This window comes from Bos javanicus, chromosome 26 (genome assembly GCF_032452875.1).
Source record: "Bos javanicus breed banteng chromosome 26, ARS-OSU_banteng_1.0, whole genome shotgun sequence".
Lineage (NCBI taxonomy): Eukaryota > Metazoa > Chordata > Mammalia > Artiodactyla > Bovidae > Bos > Bos javanicus.
Genome location: NC_083893.1, coordinates 41,344,054 through 41,362,444, shown reverse-complemented (window position 1 = coordinate 41,362,444; position 18,391 = coordinate 41,344,054). Strand labels below are relative to the sequence as shown.

The following is an 18,391-nucleotide window of genomic DNA, read 5'->3' as shown; positions in this document are numbered from 1 at the left end:
TACCCAGTCTGTGGGTTTCTCTATGGCACTGTGAATAAACTGCTGCAGTGGGTATATTGGATATTATACTACTATCCTTTCAACATTTTTAAGGTCTCAAATTGTCCAAATGAAAAGCTGGGAAAATACTAATGGATGAAATTTCCTGAACATCAGTGCTTTACATGGATTATCTCATTTAACCCTACCAATAGCCTTGCAAGGTGCATATTACTACTGTCATTTTGCAGAGAAGAATCCTGAGAACAGAAGGGTTAAGCTTGAATCTGACGGATCATGATCTTCTTATTCATTCTATGCCTCCGAAAGCAAAAACTTTTAAGAAGGGAGACTGAATGTTTGTGTCCCCCAAAATTCACATTTTGAAAACTGATCCCCAAGATGATGGTGAAAGGCTGAGGTTGCAAGCCATGTGCTACACTGGGATTCATGGCCTCCAAAGGAGAATTCAGTCCGGGGCCAGAGACGAGGCTTGACTACAAGGAGCTTTTGTATAGCAAGGTTTTATTATAAAAGCGCAATAGAGATAGGGAAAACTTCTGACATAGACATCAGAAAGGGACAGAAAGAGTGTCTGCTTGCTAGTTTTCACCAAGATGTTTTATGTCTGTTAGCAAGCTGTTAATCGGACAAGAGAGACACCTCAAGGCTGAGGGAGTTATACCAGGCCCCTCTCCCACATCATGCATTTCTGAGATAGAATGGCACAAAGTGTGTTATCCCTGGCCATAAAACAACTGACATGAATATTGGTTTGTTGAGCCATCATCAGCCCAAGGTCTGAGAAAAGAAAAAAAAAAAAAAAAAAAGGTTCATCTTAGGTGAACTGGTTTGAAGAAAGGCAAATTTTAAAGCAAGTACACAGTTGCATTAACATAGCTCAAGAAAAACACTTCTATAAGAAAAATGTATTGGTTATCTCAAGGTTTGAAAAAGTTAAGTTCAGGCAGAACCAGGTGTCCTCAACAGAGAAGGGGGGGGAAATGTCTGCCACTTGCAATTTATTTCCTCCCGCCACTTGGGGACCTCTGGCCTTCCTACCTATTAACCCTCTCAATGGTATTAGGAAAGGAGGGTCTTTGGAAGGTGATTAAGTCATGAGGATGGAGCCCCCATGAAGGGATTAGTGCCCTTATAAAAGAGATGCTGGGAAAGATTGGGGGCAGGAGGAGAAGGGGATGACAGAGGATGAGATGGTTGGATGGCATCACCGACTCAATGGACACGGGTTTGGGTGGACTCTGGCAGTTGGTGATGGACAGGGAGGCCTGGTGTGCTATGGTTCATAGGATTGCAAAGAGTCAGACATGACTGAGCGACTGAACTGAATTGAAAAGAGATCCCCAGAGAATTCCCTTGACCCTTTTGCCATGTGAGGACTCCCAGAGAAGGCATCCACCTACAAACTAGGAAGTGGGTCCTCACCAGATTTGAAATCTGCTGGCACCTTGATATTAGATTTCTAGCCTCCAGAATCACAAGCAACATGTGCCTGTTGGCTAAGCCATCCAGTCTATGTCATTTTTATAGCAGCCTGAATGAACTGGGACAGAAGGCAAGAGGCTCTTTACTTGACTCCATTCTAGCCTCTCACCAAGCCCCTCACCTATGAATTATACATGACATCACATGACAACCTCGGAGGAGGTGTGTTCAGGTGTTACTACACCAGTCATCCTGATTTAATGCCCATCTCTGCACATCAGTTCAGTATCAGTTCAGTTGCTCAGTCGTGTCTGATTCTTTGAGATTCCATGGACTGCAGCACACCAGGCTTCCCTGTCCATCACCAACTCCCAGAGCTTACTCAAACTCTTGGCTATTGTGTTGGTGGTGCCATCCAACCATCTGATCCTCTGTCGTCCCCTTCCCCTCCTGCCCTCAATCTTTCCCAGCATCAGGGTATTTTCAAATGAGTCAGCTCGTCGCAGCAGGTGGCCAAAGTATTGGAGTTTCAGCTTCAACATCAGTCCTTCCAATGAATATTCAGGACTGATCACCTTTAGGATGGACTGGTTGAACCTCCTTGCAGTCCAAAGCACTCTCAAGAGTCTTCTCCAACAGCACAGTTCAAAAGCATCAATTCTTTGGCACTCGGCTTTCTTCATAGTCCAACTCTCACATCCATACATGACTACTGGAAAAACCACAGCTTTGACTAGACGGACCTTAATGGTAAAGTAATGCCTCTGCACATATGACACTGAAACTATCTCAGATGGACCCGAGAGAGAGTTGGCTACTATCTCAACGAGATTAGCATTTTCAGACAAAAAACAGGGCTCACAAGAGCAAAGAAGAGAAAACTAAAGAGGGTTAAGTTACATGAATCCCTCCAATTCTCAAGTGGTCATTATGACAGATGTGCCCATGGAGAGTCCTGGCCTTGTGCTGATGGACAGGGGTGAAACCCCTAGAATTGCAGGTAAGATTCCTTGACTTGACCTCTGCAGAGCAGGATTTCTGAAATTCAATGGATTGTTCCAGAACTAGCAACTCTGTACTTGTGAACCTATTTTCCTTTTAATAGGCACTTTATGCTTAATTGTGTTCCACTCATTAGGCAGGGGGTCAAATCGTTCAGTAGCTAATGAGATTAATAGCATGTAATTCAGAAATGAAGCATTCCTACTGATGTCTGCTTGTTCAAGAAGCATAGAACACAGCTCCCTCTGCGCTGGCAACAAAAGAACAAAGCGGCTTTACTGATATGCCTCTGAGAGCAGTGGCCAACTCAGGAGAGTGTGTGACTTCCCTTCAGGCTGCCTGAAGTCATGATCGTCTGGGGACAGGATGATAAATTCACTCCACTGGCGCACCCTGAAGACCTGCGGGTCTTATAAGAGAGCAACCAGGAATACATCCCCCAGAGTGTGAACACGGACTCCCTTCAAAATAATGACCCAGTCTTGGCTCTCATTCACCTGAACTAAGCACCTGTAATCTCCGTGACTGCCCATCAGAAGCCAATTTTTAAACCAGATTAAAGTCACTTACCAGGAGGAGATTTGCCCAAGGACAGGAAAAATTCTACAAAGTATTTTGAAAGGGCCCTGTATTAATTGGAGCTTGCACAATGTCCTTCTGTGCTTCAAGATGGAATAAAATATGTGTAGGATGGAGGTTCAGCTCAGAATCTAAAGGCAAGCTCTTATGGGCTGGGCAGTGTGTTCTAAATGCAAGGCTCTCAGCCCAAAGGGAGGGGGCACTGCCTTTGAGCTGAGGAGGGCAGAGCATACAGACCACAGCCGCCCTGGTGCAGCCCTGATGCCCCCGCCAACAAAGGGAGAGGCACGGAGTGCAGAGACCTGGGAGGAGGGCTGATTTGCTGCAGCAAAGGGCTGAGCAGATGATGAAGATGCAGAGAAGGCCCTCCCCACCACCCGAGCTGGAGACAATCACATCCAGATGGGTTCCTAAGGCGTAGTTCCGAAGACGCACACTCAAGCCAACTAGGAATGCTTGAGAAGAGGAAGGAGACTGGCTGGGGGAAAAACAAACATGGTCTCTGCACTACCAGGCTTCAAGGGAACCAGCAAAACCATAAAGCAAAATCGCCAAGATGGACAACTGCCACATCCTGAGTATTTACTAAGGCCAAGCCCACGCTAAGCACTTTTCAGTTCTGATGACATTTAATCCACACAGTAGCCAGCAGAGTGGATGTCGCCCCACCCCTCAATGCACAAATGAAAAAATATCCACACAGAGCTTCCAGACCAGACCCGGGTCACACGCAGAACTCCTGGTACAAAGTGAGACCAAGCCCTGCCTGGCTCCAGGCTCCCGCCGCCTCTGGCTGCCTCGTACTTGCTGGCCTCGCCTCTCCTGAACCAGGGCAGCAAACTCTTCTCCCACCCACTCCGGGCCCTGCACTCTGTTCTCCAGGCTGCAGCCAGAACTACAGCTTAGACACGAAAGCCTGATCCTGTCACCCTCGTGGGAAGACCCTCCGGTGATGACTTCAGTTTGCAGTCATCTGTGCCCCCAGCCTGCCTTTCCCGCAGCATCCCACACAGAGCTCCCCATCCCTGCATCTTCCTGGAGCTGGAGCGCTCCTGCTTCTCCCTGAGAATCTCAGACCCAATCTCCACTTCTCAATGAAGCCTCCCTGGCCTGGCCTCTGGGATCAGATCTCCTTCGACAGCCCCACTGAGTGAGGGCAGTAGTCACGGCTACCATTAAGAAGGATGACCATTCCTCCCTCTGGAGTATGATGGAGATTGGGTCTTGCCTCTTTTAAGTATTATGTCTCTGGTGCTTGGCATATAGCAAACACTGAATATATGAATGTGTCAGTGGATGGATGGATGGATGAGTGCATGAATGGATGGATGGATGGTTAGGCTGTTGTTTTTCAGTCGCTCAGTCATGTCTAACTCTTTGCGACCCCATGGACTCAGCACTCCAGTCTTCCCTGTCCTTCACTATCTCCCTGAGCTTGCTCAAACTCATGTCCATTGAGTTGGTGATGCCATCCAACCATCTCATCCTCTGTAATCCCCTTCTCCTCCTGCCTTCAATCTTTCCCAGCATCAGGGTCTTTTCCAATGAGTCAGCTCTTCGCATTAGGTGGCCACAGTATTGGAGTTTCAACTTCAGCATCAGCCCTTCCAATGAATATCCAGGATGGATTTCCTTTAGGATTGACTGGTTTGATCTCCTTGCAGTCCAAGGCACTCTCAAGAGTCTTCTTCAACACCACAGTTCAAAAGCATTAATTCTTCAGCTCTGAGCCTTTTTTATTGTCCAGCTCTCACGTCCGTACCTGACTACTGGAAAAACCATAGCTTTGACTATACAGGCCTTTGTCAGCAAAGTAACGTCTCTGCTTTTCAATATGTCATCTAGGTTTGTTGTAGCTTTCCTTCCAAGGAACAAGTTCCTTTTAATTTTGTGGCTGCAGTCACCGTCTGCAGTGATTTTGGAGCCCAAGAAAATAAAATCTGCAATTGTTTCCACTTTTTCCCCATCAATGAGACCTGATGCCATATTTGTTTTTTGAATGTTGAACTTTAAACAAGTTTTTTCACTCACATATCTAGAAAAGGACTAAAATCATTAATGGAGACATCTTCTCATGACTAGCAGCAAGCTTCTACCAAGATCTGTGCTTGACTGCACGTACCCCCTTCACTGAAATCATATATAACACTGACTTTCGCCCCACCTCTTTGGAGCAGTTCCTCAGAGTTCTCTGAAATGCTGTCTCCCAGTCTATAGCCCTCATTTTGCCCCCAATAAAACTTAACTCACAACTCTCACATTGTGCTTCTTCTTTTTTTTTTCCAGTTGACAATGGGATGAATAGATAAGTGAAGAAAAAAAATTTTTTTAACTGACACCATAACTGCTCACTTAGGTTGACTCTTGCACTGTGGATATGGATCACCATTCCAGAGACTTCAGAGAAGCAATTTACATTCTGAGTGATCTGTGCAAAGAACTCTCAAGTTAATAAGGCAATGACAACCGCCATGCTTTAACAACCATAACATGGTATTTCAGAGAAAGGCACCTCTTCAGCAACTTCTTTGTGATCCTAGCAAATTAGGTCCGATCCACATTCTCGGTCCTAACTTGTCCGAACAACACTCCCTACATGGATGGCAGGGAGCTGCTGACCTTGGCAACCCCATCAGACTCAACTGTATATTTTAAATGCAGTTTTAACTCTTTTCTGTGCTCATTCTGTGTTAGAAAAAAGAAAGACCACAATGCTAGGGCAATTCAAGCAATAGATGAAAGGAAAATATTGGTAGGGTCTAAAACGTTATTGGGGAGAAACGGGTATGTGCAAGTGAATAAAATACCAAAGCATTCTTAATATTTAGCCTACACTTTGCCACGTGAACTTTTATATGACTTTAAGGTCAAGGTGTTGGCACACTCATGAGACTCCATTATCCAATGCGAAGAACTGACTCATTTGAAAAGACCCTGATGCTGGGAAAGACTGAAGGCGGGAGGAGAAGGGGACGACAGAGGATGAGATGGTTGGATGGCATCATCGACTCAATGGAAATGAGTGTGAGTAAATTCCGGGAGCTGGTGATGGACAGGGAGACCTGGCGTGCTGCAGTCCATGGGGTTGCAAAGAGTCGGACACAATTGAGCAACTGAACTGAACTGAACTGAAAGGTCGATGTGTTGGCACACTCACGAACTCAATTATCCAGCATAATGGAGGTGGGTACAGGCAACTGAATTCCAAAGAAAGTTAAAAAACTGTCTTGTCATCGATTTTTCTCAGCACTCCTCACGTGGGGCTGACCCAATTGTGTGGTCCCTAGCTTCAGTGCTGGGCTTCAAGTGTGACCCACAAGCCTTCCCTGTAGCTGGAATGAATTCTGTGTCTCTTCCTTCTGTCTGTCACTGTACTTCAAATGAATGTAGATATTAGCACAAGAAAACAGAAATTCACTTAAATACATTTATGGCATAATAATTATTTCTGGTCATTTGAATGCTTCTTAACAGTCAAACATGAAAAATAAAACTACAATCCCATCAGAGGAGATATCTGGGGCACTTTTTGTTAATTTTTTTTTAAATTTTATTTGATTTTTAAACTTTACAATATTGTATTGGTTTTGCCAAATGAATCCGCCACAGGTATACATGTGTTCCCCATCCTGAACCCTCCTCCCTCCTCCCTCCCCATACCATCCCACTGGGTCGTCCCAGTGCACCAGCCCCAAGCATCCAGTATCATGCATCGAACCTGGACTGGCGACTCGTTTCATACATGATATTATACATGTTTCAATGTCATTCTCCCAGATCTTCCCACCCTCTCCCTCTCCCACAGAGTCCATAAGACTGTTCTATACATCAGTGTCTCTTTTGCTGTCTTGTATACAGGGTTATCATTACCATCTTTCTAAATTCCATATATATGCCTTAGTATACTGTATTGGTGTTTTTCTTTCTGGCTTATAATAGGCTCCAGTTTCATCCACCTCATTAGAACTGATTCAAATGTATTCTTTTTAATGGCTGAGTAATACTCCATTGGGTATACGTACCATAGCTTTCTTATCCATTCATCTGCTGATGGGCATCTAGGTTGCTTCCACGTCCTGGCTGTTATAAACAGTGCTGCGATGAACACTGGGGTACACGTGTCTCTTTCAATTCTGGTTTCCTCAGTATGTATGCCCAGCAGTGGGATTGCTGGATCATAAGGCAGTTCTATTTCCAGTTTTTTAAGGAAGCTCCACACTGTTCTCCATAGTGGCTGTACTAGTTTGCATTCCCACCAACAGTGTAAGAGGGTTCCCTTTTCTCCACACCCTCTCCAGCATTTATTGCTTGTAGACTTTTGGATCGCAGCCATTCTAACTGGCGTGAAATGGTACCTCACAGTGGTTTTGATTTGCATTTCTCTGATAATGAGTGATGTTGAGCATCTTTTCATGTGTTTGTAAGCCATCTGTATGTCTTCTTTGGAGAAATGTCTATTTAGTTCTTTGGCCCATTTTTTGATTGGGTCATTTATTTTTCTGGAATTGAGCTGTAGGAGTTGCTTGTATATTTTTGAGATTAGTTGTTTGTCAGTTGCTTCATTTGCTGTTATTTTCTCCCATTCTGAAGGCTGCCTTTTCACCTTGCTAATAGTTTCCTTTGTTGTGCAGAAGCTTTTAAGTTTAATTAGGTCCCATTTGTTTATTTTTGCTTTTATTTCCAATATTCTGGGAGGTAGGTCATAGAGGATCCTGCTGTGATGTATGTCGGAGAGTGTTTTGCCTATGTTCTCCTCTAGGAGCTTTATAGTTTCTGGTCTTATGTTTAGATCTTTAATCCATTTTGAGTTTATTTTTGTGTATGGTGTTAGAAAGTGTTCTAGTTTCATTATTTTACAAGTGGTTGACCAGTTTTCCCAGCACCACTTGTTACAGAGATTGTCTTTAATCCATTGTATATTCTTGCCTCCTTTGTCAAAGATAAGGTGTCCATAGGTGCGTGGATTTATCTCTGCACTTTCTATTTTGTTCCATGGATCTATATTTCTGTCTTTGTGCCAGTACCATACTGTCTTGATGACTGTGGCTTTGTAGTAGAGCCTGAAGTCAGGTAGGTTGATTCCTCCAGTTCCATTCTTCTTTCTCAAGATAGCTTTGGCTATTCGAGGTTTTTTGTATTTCCATACAAATTGTGAAATTATTTGTTCTAGCTCTGTGAAGAATACCGTTGGTAGCTTGACAGGGATTGCATTGAATCTATAAATTGCTTTGGGTAGTATACTCATTTTCACTACATTGATTCTTCCAATCCATGAACATGGTATATTTCTCCATCTATTTGTGTCATCTTTGATTTCTTTCACCAGTGTTTTATAGTTTTCTATATATAGGTCTTTAGTTTCTTTAGGTAGATATATTCCTAAGTATTTTATTCTTTCCGTTGCAATGGTGAATGGAATTGTTTCCTTAATTTCTCTTTCTGTTTTCTCATTATTAGTGTATAGGAATGCAAGGGATTTCTGTGTGTTGATTTTATATCCTGCAACTTTACTATAATCATTGATTATTTCTAGTAATTTTCTGGTGGAGTCTTTAGGGTTTTCTATGTAGAGGATCATGTCATCTGCAAATAGAGTTTTACTTCTTCTTTTCCAATTTGGATTCCTTTTATTTCTTTTTCTGCTCTGATTGCTGTGGCCAAAACCTTTTTCAATTTTTCACCATTGAGGATAATGTTTGCTGTGGGTTTGTCATATATAGCTTTTATTATGTTGAGGTATGTTCCTTCTATTCCTGCTTTCTGGAGAGTTTTTATCATAAATGGATGTTGAATTTGTCAAAGGCTTTCTCTGCATCTATTGAGATAATCATATGGTTTTTATTTTTCAATTTGTTAATGTGGTATATTACATTGATTGATTTGCAGATATTGAAGAATCCTTGCATCCCTGGGATAAAGCCCACTTGGTCATGGTGTATGATCTTTTTAATGTGTTGTTGGATTCTGATTGCTAGAATTTTGTTAAGGATTTTTGCATCTATGTTTATCAGTGATATCGGCCTGTAGTTTTCTTTTTTTGTGGCATCTTTGTCAGGTTTTGGTATTAGGGTGATGGTGGCCTCATAGAATGAGTTTGGAAGTTTACCTTCCTCTGCAATTTTCTGGAAGAGTTTGAGTAGGAAAGGTGTTAGCTCTCCTCTAAATTTTTGGTAGAATTCAGCTGTGAAGCCGTCTGGACCTGGGCTTTTGTTTGCTGGAAGATTTTTGATTACAGTTTCAATTTCCGTGCTTGTGATGGGTCTGTTAAGATTTTCTATTTCTTCCTGGTCCAGTTTTGGAAAGTTGTACTTTTCTAAGAATTTGTCCATTTCTTCCACATTGTCCATTTTATTGGCATATAATTGTTGATAGTAGTCTCTTATGATCCTTTGTATTTCTGTGTTGTCTGTTGTGATCTCTCCATTTTCATTTCTAATTTTATTGATTTGATTTTTCTCCCTTTGTTTCTTGATGAGTCTGGCTAATGGTTTGTCAATTTTATTTATCCTTTCAAAGAACCAGCTTTTGGCTTTGTTGATTTTTGCTATGGTCTCTTTTGTTTCTTTTGCATTTATTTCTGCCCTAATTTTTAAGATTTCTTTCCTTCTACTAATGCTGGGGTTCTTCATTTCTTCCTTTTCTAGTTGCTTTAGGTGTATTTTTGTTAATTTTTAATCTAATAAGATATTTATTGGATAAAATTAGTAAGATGTGATTACAAAGTGAAATTTCTGTAACTGTTATTCACAATTAGTCATTAAATGTCTTTAACGCTGTATACAGGTAGTTTTTTGTTTGTCTTATGCATATTTATATATAAATACATATGGCTTCCCTGATGGGTCAGATGATAAAGAATCCACCTGCAAGGTGGGAGACCTGGATTTGAAACCTGGGTTGGGAAGATCCCCTGGAGGAGTGCATGGCAACCCACTTCAGTATTCTTGCCTGGAGACTCCCATAGACAGAGGAGCCTGGCAGGCTACAGTCCATGGGGTCACAGAGTCGGATACGACTGAGTGACTATGCACACAGCACAGCACATATATTCCTTTTCAGATTCTTTTCCATTATAGGTTATTACAAGATACTGACTAGAGTTTCCTGTGCTACATAGTAGGTCCTTGTGACTTAATTACTTTATATATGGTAGTGTGTATATGTTAATCTCAAATTCCCAATTTACCTCTACCACCCCGGCCAGCCTCCACTGTGCTCTTTGGTAATGATAGTTTTGCTTTCTTAGAGATATTTATTTTTATGCACAATAAAAAAAAAGATTTTTAAAACTCTAATAAGCACAAATCAAGAAAGTAGGCAGAATATTTATCTGAGAACACGAAGATCTCCTGAACTGCAAGTTAAATCCTACTAGTCATCCTTGGAGGAGAAGGCAATGGCACCCCACTCCAGTACTCTTGCCTGGAAAATCCCATGGATGGAGGAGCTTGGTAGGCTGCAGTCCATGGGGTCACTAGGAGTCGGACACGACTGAGTGACTTCACTTTCACTTTTCACTTTGATGCAGTGGAGAAGGAAATGGCAACCCACTCCAGTGTTCTTGCCTGGAGAATCTCAGGGATGGAGGAGCCTGGTGGGCTGCTGTCTATGGGGTCGCACAAGTCGGACACGACTGAAGTGACTTAGCAGCAGCAGTCGTCCTTGGAAAAAATGCAAATGACAGTTTTGCCCATATGATTAGATTATGGGGTATTTATTTTGATACCACAAGGGTATTTTGAATAAGAAATAGTGGTAAACATATTTTTGTTATATTCCTTCTTGATAAGGCTTCTGACATATTTTATAAAAATTTTCCTCCCTTAGCCAACAAAGTACAACAACAGGGAACATAATGCAGTTTTCTCTTGATGACTGAAAAGCCTTTCAGGGAATTTGGGCCACCCTCCGAAAAAGAAGATATTACCAATGTTGCCCGTGTGAGACTGAATTCAAAAACGTGACTAAGGATTTCTTGTTAGAACAATCCCCAGCCACAAGCCATTTTGCTGAGATGTGTCTCTCTGTAATCCTATTGGTCTACATGGCAGGGGGGCTTGTCGGGGGAGCGGGGGGTGATGAGTCAACATTAGTGGGGGCCAAGCTGGTTCAATGTCAAAGACATAAAGACCATCCTAGGCTCCTTCCCGGCTCTAACACAGCAGCAGTGACGCATTTTGGAAGATTAATTGCTGTCAAAGTTGGCATTTGAGGCTGTAAGAAAGACACAAGAGACAGCAAGTGTCTGCAATACAAGCTGCTCTTGAAGAGAAAAAAGAAACAACTCTTGCTCCTGGCATCCTCTCTCTTCTTATTTTTTTTTTCTAGAAGGACTCCCCACTGTTCCCAAAATAAATGCCAGGTGTTTTTTGCTGCATTTCCATTTAAAGAAAGAAATTTGATACAGTAAATTTGTCCAAGGTTTTCAGGGAGCCAGGGTTGGAAAATGTCATATAAAGAATTATTAACTAACAGGGGCTTGGGCTAATAGGAGATTGGCTTCTTTCGGAGTCGTGGGAGATGAAGGGCAGGGATCCCTGGAGATGGAAAGGAGCAGAGTAAGCCCTGCTATTGCCTCAGCTTACGGCCTGGAGAGTGTCCCAGGGTAGGGGACCCCAGCTTGAGCCAGTTAGCCTCCCTGACTTAAGGAGATGAAACTGGATGTCAGCAGTGACCAAGGCATCTAGAGTTCCCAAGACAAATTACCAAGACGCAAAAGCTGCACAAAAAGAAAACTCCAGAGATACACAAAATACTGATTGTCGTGTATATGTATGGAAACCATAGGAGACGAGGTACCGACCGCCTGCAAGGTTTATAAGTGAGAATCCTTAAAGCTAATACAGGGCTGGGAATAGTTCCCATTCCTACCAACCAGGGTGGAAAACTTCATAATTGATGGGACATATGTTAGAGTGCTAAGAAGGCTCTTGCCTCAGTAGTAGAGAAAATTAACACTGCTCTAGTCCCTTCTAACAAAGCTTAAAAGCAAGACCCCAAAAGATTAAGCTGTTCCAAATAACTGCAACCCGGAGCAGAGTTCAAGAATATTTATAGGAATTCAAAAATATCCAGAATCTGGAAGCATAAAGTCCACAGTGTCTGGCATTCAAAGAAGCAGGAAAACAGACCCATATTGAAAACTCAATTCATCAAAGCCAACCCAGAAATTGTGCAAATAACAGAATTAGTACACAAAGACTTTTTTAAAGTAATATAACTGCAGTACATATGTTCAGGATGCTAGAGAAAAGTACATGTGTTATGAATTGGACATTGAGTGTTATTGGATGCTAGAGTGTTAACTACAGACATGGATGACAGTAATATAAAAAAGACCTAAATCAAACTTCTAGAGGTGAAAAATACAGTTCCTGAAATGAAAAACACACTGGGATGGATTAAAAACAGATTAGTCATTACAGAGAAAATTAGTGAGCTTGAAGACATAGCAATAGAAATTCTCCCAAAATGAAACACAAAAAGACTTGAAAAGAAGAAGAACAGATTCAGATTATCAGTGAACAGCAGGACAACTTCAAGCAGCTGGAGGCATGTGTAGCTGGAGTCCCAGGGTGGAAGGGAGATTAAAAAAAAACAACACTTGAAGAAATAATGACTGCAAAATTTCCAAATATAATGCAAACTGTAAACCCACAAACCCACAAATCTAACTATTAATAATTTCAAGCATAAAAAATAAGAAGACACTTATACCAAGGCATATCATAACCAAATTGCTCAAAATCAGTGAAAAAGTAAAATATAATAAAGTCAGTCAGAGCAGGAAAAAAGACAGAAGAACAAACTTAGGATGACATCAGATTTTGGTTGGAAACAATGCAAGCTACAATACAATGGAGCAATAAAAGGGAAAAAAAACCGTCTACTTGTAACTCTTTGCCCATTGAAAATAAATTTATAAAACATAGATGAAATAAAGATTTTTTTCAGACATACAAAAGCTAAAAAAATTCAACACTAGCAGATCAGTATTTCAAGAAATATTGAAGGCAGTCCCTTAAATCGAAAGAAAATAATACCAGATGGCCATCAGTATTTATATAAAAGAATAAAGAGCACCAGAAATGCTAACTATGCAGGTAAATGTAAAGTCACTTTTCCTTATTATTTAAGTGGCTTTTAAAAGATAACTGGCTATGTAAAGCAAAAATAACATATATTGTAGGATTTGTAACACAATAGTAGGAGTAAAATGTCTATCAACAATAACAGAGGGGTGGCCGGGTGGGGGGTTGAAAAACAAAACAAAACAATAGCACAAAGGCCCAAAGTGGAGAAACCCAAGTATAATTTTGCAAGATTCTTCTAATATATGCGAAAGGTGCAATATCACTTAATAGTAGATTGTGATACATTAAAGATACATATTATAGATCCTGAAGCAACCACTTAAGATAACACAAATACTGTAGCTAATAAATCTAAAGGGAAGTAAAGTACAATTGTAAAAATAATGAACATTTTTAAAAGGCCAAAAAGGAAGGAAAATGAACCAAACAAGAGATGGACAGAGAAAACAATAGGACTGTAGATTTAAACCAACCATATTAATAGTCATGTTAAATGTAAATATTATAAGCACTCCAGTCAAAAGCTGGAGATATTCAGAGTGCATCGAAAAAGCAAGACCCAACTTATATGCTGCCTACAAAAAAGGCACTTCAAACTTTGCTTAACAAGCACAAATCTGTTGAGAGTCAGAAAATGAAGGGGGGAAAGATATAGCATGAAAACACCAATGAGTAGAAAGCTGTTGTCTCTATATTACATCAAAGTCAATTTTAGAGCAAAAACATTACCAAGTGGAAAAAAGATTAAATGAAAAAGAGGTCAATTCATTAAGAGGATGTAACCATTCTGAAAGTTTATCTACCTAATAACCGAGCTTCAAAGCACATAACACAAAAACTGATAAAAGGAGAAATGAACAAATACAGGATTAAAAGGTAATAGTTCCATACACTTTTCTCAATAATCAATAGAAGAGATAGACAATCAGCACGGATACAGAAGACTGGAACAACTACTACAACCAACTTGACTCTCTGACATTTATTGAACACTAGTCAGTAGTGGGGGAGAAAGCGATGGCGCCCCACTCCAGTACTCTTGCCTGGAAAATCCCATGGACGGAGGAGCCTGGTGGGCTGCAGTCCATGGGGTCGCTAGGAGTCGGACATGACTGAGCAACTTCACTTTATTTTTTCACTTTCATGCATTGGAGAAGGAAATGGCAACCCACTCCAGTGTTCTTGCCTGGAGAATCCCAGGGACAGGGGAGCCTGGTGAGCTGCTGTCTGTGGGGTCCCACAGAGTCGGACACGACTGAAGTGACTTAGCAGCAGCAGCAGCAGCAGTCAGTAGTGGCAGGATTAATTTTTTTCAAGTGTAAGTGAAACATTTATAAGACAGATGATATTCTACACATTAAAAAAACTCAATAAATTTTAAAAGATTTAAATTATTCAAAGCATATTATCTGGTTACAATGGAATTATATTAGAAATCAATAACAGAAAGGTAACTGGAAAATCCCCAACTATTTGGAAATTAAATAATACACTTCTAAATAGCCTATGAGTCAAAGAAGAAATGAAATTGATACATTAGAAAGTATTTGAACGAAATGAAAACTCAAATATCAAAATGTGTCAGATACAGTTAAAGCAGCATTTAGAGTGGCTTTTAAGACACTCAAGCACCTATACTAAAAAAGGTAGATTCAAAGAAATGACCTGTTTCTACCTTAAGAAACTAAGAAACTATAACACGTGTTATACTTAACACTACTGAACGGTACTACTAAACACTACATTGGTTAAGGTGGTAAATGGAACGCTTTGCCTTTTTAAACCACAGTAAAAACAATTTTAAAAAATCAGTAAGTAGCAGTGTGTAAAAGAAACCAGATACCAGCGTATACATGCTGTTCAGTACCATTTACACGAAGCTCAAGAAGTGGCAAAACTAGTCACCGGTGGTAGAAGTTCAAATAGTTGTTATTCTAGGACAGAGGCACTGGGAAGTGACGTGAGTGCATGAACGGGGCGATGGAAACAGATGTGAGTGTGATTACAGATGCGCAGGAGTGCAAATACTCGTCAAGCTCAGATTTACACACTTAAACAGTGTGCAGTTTATACCGATAAATAAAAGGCAATTGGGAAAAAAAGAGACTACGGAGACCAAAAATACTGGTGCTTGCCAGGGGAGGGAGGAAAGGAAGGAGGGAGTAAGGGATGAATAAGTGGAACCCAGGAATGTTCAAGGCTGGGAAACCATCCTGTACGATGTTATAATGGTGAACACATGACAATGTATAATACAGAGTGAACCTTAACGGAAAGTACAGATTTTAGTTCATAATTATCAACACTTGTTCATTAACTGTAGCAAATGTACCACATTAATGCACAATCTTAATAATAAGGGGGAACTGTTGGTGATGGACAGGGAGGCCTGGCGTGCAATTCATGGGGTCGCAAAGAGTCGGACACGACGGAGCGACTGAACTGAATGATACATAAAATGTATGCATGTACAGAGCTATCACAATCAAGGAAGAACTAGAAATCAACAGAGAACTCTGAGGGAAACACACCAATATTTTAAGAACAGTTGTCTGTAGGTGCTGATTGCTCTTCCCACTCTACTTTCTAATTTCCTTTGTTCCCAAGTACTGTTTCAGGCTGGAACAGCACCATTCCTCTTCACTTCTTAAAGGTTCTGGGCTGGAACCAGAGGAGCAGACGCACACCTAACTCAGCACACGATATTCTTTCCCAGCCAGCGTCAAAAGTCCGAGAGCGCCCTCCTTCCCTCCCTCCCTCTCTCCTCCCCGTGTTTACTTCCTGCCAGAGATAAACAGTGACTCAGAAGTTGGACCGGCCGCACCCGCTCTGCGACACACCCTGCCTTGGCAGGAGCCTGTTAAGGATCCGGGATCCGGAATCCAGGACTTCACAAAGCTTCGTTTAAAGGAACAGAATCCACTGCTTTAAGAAACATGGGGGGAGGGCCGGTAATGAAGCGCCGGCCCTCGGCCGCTGCTCATAAAACTGACCAGATCTTTTTCGATTTTTCTTTTTTCTGGGTCTGAGAACCGACCTTCTTTAAAACAGACTGGGGTTTGCTTTCTAATTATGGAGACCACGACACAAATCTTTTCAGGCACCTGTAAGAACTCAGCCTCATGATTGTGGGCCTGGGCTTTGGCATCAAACCAAACTGGATTCCAGCCCTTAGCACGCCAGGTTCTATCTGTGTGACCTGGGGGCTAGCTAGTTCCTTAACCTCTCTGAACCTCAGTTTCCTCATATAACCCCTCAGGTCACCTGCATTCATCCACAGAGTTGCTGGGTAAGGTATGTGTTTATGTCCTGAGCCCACTGACCAGCATGCAGTGGCCTTGGTTCAAAAATAATCGATAAGGAAAATGAATCTGAAAAAGAATATGTAGTTGGTGTTGTTTAGTCGCTAAGTCACGTCCGACTCTTTCTGACCCCATGTAGCCCGTCAGTCTGTTCTGTCCATGGGATTTCCCAGGCAAGAATACTGGAGTGGGTTGCCACTTCCTCCTCCATGGGATCTTTCCGACCCAGGGACTGGACTCTGAATCCCCATTTCCTGCATTGGCAGGCAGGTTCTTTACCACTGAGCCACCAGGGAAGCCTACATATATATATATACTGAATCACTTCGCTGTACAACTGAAACTAACACAACATTATAAATCAAGCATACTTCACCTGGTGGCTCAGATGGTAAAGAATCCGCCTGCAATGCAGGGGACCCCGGTTTGATCCCTGGGTTGGGAAAATCCCCTGGAGAAGGGCACAGCAACCCACTCCAGTATTCTTGCCTGGAGAATTCCATGGACAGAGGAGCCTGGTGGGCTACACTCCACAGGGTTGCAAAGAATCAGGCATGACTGAGTGACTAACACACTTCAAATTAAAAAATAAAAATGAGTTTTTAACAAGTCAGTACGCGGGAATTCCCTGGTGGTCCACTAGTTAAGAATCTGCCTTACAATGCACGGCACTCAGTCCAGTCCCTGATGGGGAACTAAGATCCCCTATGTCACAGGGCACACACTAGAGAGAATCCCAGGACTGCAACTAAGGTTCAATGCAGACAAAATAAATACATTAACAAATATTTTTAAAAATACATAAAAATTAAAAAGTGAGCACAAGAAGTCCCCTACAGAGGAACCTCTAAGTTTTTAATCTTCAAGGTCCCAACCCTCCAATCACAGAATTGGTTCCCCTGGCAGCCAGCCCCCACTTTTGAGTGCGTTCCAAAAGCTGCTTCATTAGCATAACAAAAGACACCTTTATTGCTCTCACCACTTAGGAAATTCCAAAGGTCTTAGGAGCTCAGTACCAGGGCTGGGATGAAGACCAAATAAATGTTTCTTATTATCAATCACAAGACCACAGGTATACAGCAGGAAATGAGCCATCTGTGAAGCACAAAGGAGAACACTGCTCTTCTCCTAAATGTGGGGGGCCGCCCTAAGTTTCCCCTAGTTTGAGACAGGGTTTGTGATAGTCATTTCGCTGTCTGGTCAGACTGGTACCTGGTAGCAACAGGGTTTCCTCCTGGACACTGGGTCGGTGACTATGGAACCTGGCAGGTAGACCTGATCAGGCCAGTTTTTCATATCTCAGCAAATGTCTCCGTTTACTTAACTGCTCAAGCCCAAACTTCAGGAATCTTCTTGATTCTTCTCTCCCTCCTAAATCCCATCCTTCAGCAAGTCCTGGCATCTTTAGCTTCAAAATACGCAAGATATGCAAAGCTGCATATGTTTCTCCATCTTCACTGTTATCACCCTAGTCCTTGCATCATCAGTGGGTCAATATCACCCACAGAAGGGTAAAACTGGCTCTCAGGAGGCAGAAAAAAACCCTTAGCTATTACATCTGAGCATGTTTATGTGCTCAGATACTCGGTCATGTCCGACTCTTTGCAACCCTATGGACTGTAGCCTGCCAGGCTCCTCTGTCCATGGGATTCTCCCAGCAAGAATACTGGAGTGGGTTGCCATTTCCTCCTCCAAGGGATCTTCCCTACCCAGGGACTGAACCAGAGTGTCCTGCATCTCCTGCATTGGCAGGCGGATTCTTTACCACTGGCACCACCTGGTTTGTGGCCCTGCAAAGACAACAGTCCACAGACATACACAATGTATCTATGGGATTGAACTTTCTTGGGTAAAGGGAAGGCAACGGGGAATGATGTATCTACAGAGGTTCCCATGGGAGGACAGAGAAAAGAAGATCATGAAAGTAAGGATGGGTTTCTCTGTCCTGGCTCCAGGCATCCCTGCAGCTTTCAGGGTCCTGCAATGGCC

The 18,391-nt window shown here is 42.1% G+C and overlaps 1 protein-coding gene across 20 annotated transcripts in view; it reads right to left on the bottom strand.

The window, feature by feature from the left end:
- TACC2 (transforming acidic coiled-coil containing protein 2) overlaps positions 1-18,391 on the bottom strand; it is a 234,437-nt gene that overhangs the window by 162,972 nt on the left and 53,074 nt on the right. The window lies entirely within an intron of this gene.